Below are 7,948 nucleotides of genomic sequence, written 5' to 3' on the forward strand. Positions count from 1 at the left end.
TGCTGACAAAACTCTCCCTTGATAGTTTGCTGGATCAAGAGTTCGAGGGACGTCATCGAGCTAAACGTGTGTAGAACTCGGAGCTACCGTACGTTCGGTGCTAGATCGGTCGAAACGAGAAGAAGTTCGACTACATCAACCGTGTTGTGAAACGCTTCCGCTTTTGGTCTACAAGAGTATGTGGACACACTCTCCCCCTCTCGTTACTATGCATCTCCTAGATAGATCTTGCGTGAGAGTAGATTTTTTTTTAAACTGCATGCTACGTTCCCCAACAGTGGCATCCGAGCCAGGTCTATGTGTAGATGATATGCATGAGTGGAACACAAAGAGTTGTGGGCGGTGATCATCATGCTGCTTACCACCAATGTCTTATTTTGATTCGGCGGTATTGTTGGATGAAGTGGCCCGGACCAACCTTACATGACCATGTTCATGGGGCCGGTTCCACCGACAGACATGCAACTAGTTTTGCATAAAGCACTACAAAAAAAAGACACATCCGTGACATTTTGGGCCGAACAAATTTTTTTTCTGTCATACATATGACACTTCTATGACAATAATTGTGACAAAACCCAGTATCATCATTGATGTGGTGGGCTCCTACTTCTATGACAAAAAATCATGACAGAAAATGGGCTTTTCGTCCTGGGCGGGCCGGAGACGCGGCTGCATGACATTCTTTGGGCCGTCCATGACGGGAAAAAACCGTGGTAGAAGCAAGGGGGAGGAAAATTTCCGGGAGTTCCCGGTTACGGTGGGAGGTCGGGAGCCGAGTGATGCGCGTTTCTCTCGTACACGTATGCGCGTGTGTGTGAGGCGTTGGCTCTAACTGAACTCGAGCGAGACGTTGGGCTCTAACTGAACCTGAGCGATTGCACTGCAGGCTACGCGTTACTGAACCCGAGCGATCGATCGATGGTTGTTAACTGAACCCGATCGAGCGATTCCTTCACTACTGCAGCTAACTGGAGCCGATCAATTGGATGAACAGTGAGCGTTGCGGGGGGGTGGATGAACAGTGAGCGGTGGCGTTGCCTCTGGATGAACAGGACCCCATGGTGTGGAGGGCTGGATGAACAGTAGACAGTGGAGGGGTGCCCATGGAGGGGTGGTTGAACAGGACCCCGTGGTGTGGAAGGATGGATGAATAGTAGACGGTGGAGGGGTGCCCGTGGAGGGGTGGTTGAACAGTAGCCAGTGGAGTAGCGCGCGGTGGAGGCTGGATGAACAGGAGCCCGTGGAGGCTGGAGGAGGTGACGGTAGCCCATGGAGGCTGGAAGAGGTCGACGGTGGAGATGAACAGTATCCCGTGGAGTCCCATTTTGCGGTACGCCACACCCCTCCCGATGAACAGGATCCCCGTTTCGACCGTAGGAGGTCCGTTTTGCGGTACGCCACACCCCTCCCGATCAACAGGACCCCCGTTTCGATCGTAGGAGGTCCGTTTCCTCCGTTTAGTTGTACACCACACCCCTCCCGATCAACAGGACCCCGTTCCGAATGTAGGAGGTCTATTTCCTCCGTTTTGCGGTACGCCAGGCCTCGTTTCCATCGCTTGTTCCGTCCAAGCCCTCCCGATGAACACGACCACGCATTCCATTTTGACCCAGCCAGTTGGCTCCCACGCGTTCCGTTGCCTCCCGATGAACACGACGCATTCTGTTGCCTCCCCATGAACACGAGCATTCCGTTGCCTCCCCATGAACACAACACATTCCGTTGCCTCCCCATGAACACGACGACGACACTGTTTCTCCGTTCCGACCCAACCATGTACACAAGCCCTGGCCGTACGTATGCGCGAGTGGGCGCTCGAGACCCCGCCCGTATGTACACATACGTGGCTGTATTTTATTTCTTGCACCCTGGCCACTGTACGTACGTGTACATGCTACGTGCACGCCTCTACTACGGCACGTACGTGCCTCTACAATGACACGTGCGCGCCTCTACATCCACCAGTATGTATGTACGTACACGTTCGCGACCAGAATGACAATGCTACATACGCTTCGACCAGGTGGGTCCCGACTCTCAGGCACTTCCTTGCGTGTGAAGATGTAGCTGGTGGGTCCCAGCAGTCAGGGGGGCGAATCATTTTTTTTGCCTGAACGCACTTCCTTGCGTGCGAAGATGTAGTTGGTGGGTCCCAGTAGTTAGTGGGGCGAATCGTTTTTTTGCCCAGACGCACTTCCTTGCGTGCGAAGATGTAGCTGGTGGGTCCCAGCAGTCGGGGGGAAACGTTTTTTCGCGAAATACGGTGGCCCGTCTGGTGCGTCCCCGCTGTCAGGTGGAGGAATCATTATTTTGCGCGTAATAAGGAGGCACTTCCTTGCTGCGGCCGTGGACCCAGCTGTCAGCCTCTCCACGTACAGTCCATGTCCGATGGAAGTCGTTCCTTGACCATGTTGACCATGCCGCGCCAAGAGCACCACGGTGGTGGACGACAGCGAGGACTAGGAAGGGGAGGACTCGGAGCCGGGGAAGACGCAGCAGTGGATGCCCACGCGAAGAGGAGTACGAGAGTTCACTGGTTCGGCTGTGGTGTGAGGCTGCTGTCGCCGCAGAATAACAGGGGGTGTGGGTGAGTAGAGGGATGGCCTGGCCAGCGGTGGAAGTAGTAGGGGGCGGTGAGGCCTCCGCGGCATCACAACTGGCCACGGGAGGCAGGAGCACGCGGCACGATCGGCGCTGGTTTGGGCGGCTGGAGCAAGAAGACCAGAGGTTGAAGAAGCACTACGGCCGTTGGATGAACATCGTACGGTAACAGGAGCTAGAATCATTCATATTGACTAAGTTGACAAAGCCCTCCGTCCCCGTCAACTTGGTAGGCCTACAAGTCAGGCTCCCACTATGCTGGGTTCCAGCTGGCAGGGGGAATATTCATTTTTTTGTGCGTAATAAGGAGGCACTTCCTTGCGTGCGAAGATAGCTGGTGGGTCCAACATATCAGCGGGGGGCACGTTATTTTCACGAAATACAGAGGCCCTTCTGGTGGGTCCGAGATGTCAGGTGGAGGAATCATTATTTCCTTGTGTGCGGCCGTGGACCCAGCTGTCAGCCTCTCCACGCACAGTCTACTTCCGATGGTGTCGTTTGTTGACCATGTTGACCACGCCGCGCCGAGCGCATCCAAGGTGGTGGACGACGGCGAGGCCCCGGACAGCAACGAGCCGGAGATGGGAAGACGTGGGAGTAGAGTCACAGACGGAGAGGTGTACGAGGGTCAACTGGTTCTAATGCGGTGTGGTTCGGCAGTCGGTGGAGAAGAATAGGAGGTCTGGAGGGGTGGAGGGATGGCCTGGCCAATGGTGGAGTAGTGCTTCATAGCGAAGCGTGCTAAGCAGAGCTGCTAGCAGCAGGAGGCGGGAGGTGGTCCCGGCGGCGCTGGAGGAAGAAGACGAGAGATTGAAGATGGATGCCGGTCGTTGGATGTAAATCCAACGGCTAACATGTCAGAATCATTTGTGGACTAAATTGACAACGACTTGCGTTGGCTTCGACCTATTGGCCCACATTTCAGCCTCCAAAAATGTGGCACGTATTCAACCCATTTTTTTTGCGCGATAGAATTTACAGTCAATTTGATATGTTTTTGAATTACAGCCATTAGCTGGGCTGAGTGAACAAATAATGTAGCATCCATGTGACCCATTTATTTTATTTCCTAAAAAATTACAGGCCATTTGCACTTTCTCGAAATACACGATTTTGTTGGGCTAATTCTAATTATACTGTTGGGTTGGGCTAGCAATGTTATCAAAAAATAAAAAGGGGCTGAGCATTTTTTATAAATATATCTAAATAATAAGTGATATTATTACATTCGTCCTTAAATCTTACCAAGCTTTTGTACACAATCACTAGGATTTTCGTGCCAAAACAATCCAGGATTTTATTTGTTAAGAAATTATTTTTATAAGTTAATAAGATGTGGGATATTGTTTTCTTACATATGTAAGTATCTGTTAAATATATGATGACAATAAAAATAATATATAATAACATATAAATTAATTTAAATATATATAATATAGTTAGAAGGGAAACATAAGTTGGACCTGGCGTTCCTATTCTTATATAGAAAAATAGAACAAACCTCTGCGTTTTCTTCAAATAAATACATAAAATGAGCTGCCAAAAATAAAATCTTGGATGGGAGGTCCATAGGCCGGTCGATACTTGACGGCCCTAAGAAAATACAAACAGGCCTATGGACCTCCCATCCGAGGTCGTGGGCTGCGCATGTTAAAAATGAAAGCCTAGACGGGGCAGCCCAAAACCACGTCCAACACTTGCCAAAACTTCGTCCCTCATTTTCTTTGTGTTTCGCACACTTGACATTGTGTGGGAATTTTGACTGTGCATGATATGAAGATGTGCTATGCATGAATGTTGATCAGCATGATATTAACTGGCTGGTAGTTCCATTTTCGACCATGAATAAAACTTCCAACATGATGTTAACCCTGTTTGAAAAGGCCATGTTAATATAAATGCTTTGCCTCTGAAAGTTGCAGTTTCTTATCTGAAACTGAACTTGCAGTTTCTTATCTGAAACTGAAACTTGCAGTTTCTTCTCTGAGAATCACATTGTCTGCACTTTTATACTCCTATGAAACTAGATTTTTTTAAGTGCTAAAAATAGATCTCTAGAATTCATAAAATACTTCATATGCTCAATACTGTAAATCTAAAATTCAAAATACATTCATATTTGAAAGTACTCTCAAAATACACAACACAAAACACAATTCACAGCCTGCAAATACTGACAACCCTAAGCTCCTCCTGACAATTCACATCCTGCCCGACTATTGGGCTGGTGTAACGCCCCGGACACACCCACTGGTGGTCGTTACTCCTGGCGAGATCTAGACTGGCCCCACAGATCAATACTAGTCTTTTTCTGCGCACTTTGTCCTCACTCGTGCGCACCCGGGAGCAACTTCCCGGTCGGTCACCCATCCTGACACTACTCCAAGCTGAGCACACTTAACTTTGGAGTTCTGTCCAAATGGGCTCCCGGAAAAGAAGGAATTCCTTATTGATATGAGTAGTCTATCATCCCTAATAAGCCAGGCTATCACATACACCCCCACTCAGAGGAACCGATGTCCTCGTCGGGCCACATGAACGTTCCCTCTTGGCACATACGTCTGTGCATCCAGTCCGGTACATGTACCATGTCGTGTGCCACGACGGGTCACAAACGTCATGAACAACATGACCGCGCACCTATCCGCAAACATCCGTGTAACCGTGAGGGTCGGCTCTGATACCAACTTGTAACGCCCCGGACACACCCGCCGGTGGTGGTTACTCCTGGCGGGATCTAGACTGGCCCGACAGATCAATACTAGTCTTTTTCTGCGCACTTTGTCCTCACTCGTGCGCACCCGGGAGCAACTTCCCGGTCAGTCACCCATCTTGACACTACTCCAAGCTGAGCATGCTTAACTTTGGAGTTCTGTCCAAATGGGCTCCCGGAAAAGAAGGAATTCCTTATTGATATGAGTAGTCTATCATCCCTAATAAGCCAGGCTATCACAGCTGGGGGGCAACCCCCTCCTATTCCTCGGCGGCAGACAACCGCCCCGTGAGACGATGTGAACGGCGAGGGAGACGATGGCGGGGAAGCGTCGTTGGGCCAACTGCTTTTCTCCTCTTGCAGTTGGGTTCGGTCGACAAAGACTCCATCGGCTCGCTCTGGCAGGACACCCTCACAAATGGCACCCTGTAGATGCTCGATCCTTCAATCTCTGGTGGATGCTCCATCTGGGATCGATACTCCCACCACCGCTCCCTCATGATCGGATTCGGTGAATCTGTTTGCACCATGGCCCAGAGGAGCAGCTCTATGTACTCCGGCGCGACTCCCTCCGGGAGTATCGCCGCCTTTTTGCTCTATTGCAGATATTTGGCCATGGATGTCGCCGTCGCCGCTAGTTGGTCCTTGTTGTCAAACCAAGACTGTATCTCCAACATCCTAGCTAGCTTCACAGGGTCGCCGTCTACGATCCTCACGTATCGGTTGTACTCCTCCATCGATCTACTTCTCCACAGCACCTTCACTCGCCGGCGGGGTTTTTTGAATGGAAGAGGAGAGGAGCAGCGCTGGTTTTGGATTAGAAAAGGAGAGGACCGACGCTGGTTTTGGACTGGAACAGGAGAGGAGGGGCGGTGGTTTTGAAATGGAAGAGGAGAGGAGCGGCGGTCCATTTAGATTGGAATAGGAGAGGAGCGGCGGTGTTTTAAGAGAAGAAGAGTGATGTCTACTACACAACCTTGTTCTTGTAGACGTTGTTGGGCCTCCAAGTGCAGAGGTTTGTAGGACAGTAGCAAATTTCCCTCAAGTGGATGACCTAAGGTTTATCAATCCGTAGGAGGCGTAGGATGAAGATGGTCTCTCTCAAACAACCCAGCAACCAAATAACAAAGAGTCTCTTGTGTCCCCAGCACACCCAATACAATGGTAAATTGTATAGGTGCACTAGTTCGGCGAAGAGATGGTGATACAAGTGGTATATGGATAGTAGATAAAGGTATTTGTAATCTGAAAATATAAAAACAGCAAGGTAACTAATGATAAAAGTAAGCGTAAACGGTATTGCGATGTGTTGAAACAAGGCCTAGGGTTCAAACTTTCACTAGTGCAAGTCCTCTCAACAATAATAACATAATTGGACCACATAACTATCCCTCAACATGCAACAAAGAGTCACTCCAAAGTCACTAATAGCATAGAACGAACGAACAGATTATGGTAGGGTACAAAACCACCTCAAAGTTATTCTTTCCAATCAATCTGTTGGGCTATTCCTATAGGTGTCACAAAAAGCCCTAGAGTTCGTATTAGAATAACACCTTCAGACACAAATCAACCAAAACCCTAATGTCACCTAGATACTCCAATGTCACCTCAAGTATCCGTGGGTATGATTATACGATATGCATCACATAATCTCAGATTTATCTATTCAACCAACACATAGAACCTCAAAGAGTGCCCCAAAGTTCCTACCGGAGAATCATGACGAAAACGTGTGCCAACCCCTATGCATAGGTTCATGGGCGGAACCCGCAAGTTGATCACCAAAACATACATCAAGTGAATCACGTGGTATCCCATTGTCACCACACATACGCATGGTAAGACATACATCAAGTGTTCTCAAATCTTTAAAGACTCAATCCTATAAGATAACCTCAAATGGGAAACTCAATCCATTACAAGAGAGTAGAGGGGGGAAGAAACATCATAGGATCCAAATATGATAACAAAGCTCGTGATACATCAAGATCGTATCACCTCAAGAACACAAGAGAGAGAGAGAGAGAGATCAAACACATAGCTACTGGTACATACCGTCAGCCCCGAGGGTGAACTACTCCCTCCTTGTCATGGAGAGCACCGGGATGATGAAGATGGCCACCAGAGAGGGATTGCCCCCTCCGGCAGGGTGCCGGAACGGGTCTAGATTGGCTTTCGGTGGCTACGGAGGCTTCTGGCGTCGGAACTCCCGATCTATTGTGCTCTCCGGTGTTTTTAGGGTATATGGAGATATATAGGCGGAAGAAGTACGTCAGGGGGGGGGGGGCACGAGGGGCCCACGAGGGTGGAGGGCGCACCTAGGGAGGGTGGGCGCGACCCCTACCTCGTGGCCTCCTCGAAGCTTCCCTTATGCGCACTTCAAGTCTTCTGGGCTTCTTTCCTTCCAAAAATGGGTTCCGTGAAGTTTCAGGTCAATTGGACTCCGTTTGGTTTTCCTTTTCTTCGAAACCCTAAAACAAGGTAAAAATAGAAACTGGCACTGGGCTCTGGGTTAATAGGTTAGTCCCAAAAAATGATATAAAAGTGTATAATAAAGCCCATAAACATCCAAAACAGTAGATAATATAGCATGGAGCAATAAAAAATTATAGATACGTTGGAGACGTA

This window comes from Triticum aestivum, chromosome 3A (assembly GCF_018294505.1).
Source record: "Triticum aestivum cultivar Chinese Spring chromosome 3A, IWGSC CS RefSeq v2.1, whole genome shotgun sequence".
In the NCBI taxonomy this organism is placed as follows: domain Eukaryota; kingdom Viridiplantae; phylum Streptophyta; class Magnoliopsida; order Poales; family Poaceae; genus Triticum; species Triticum aestivum.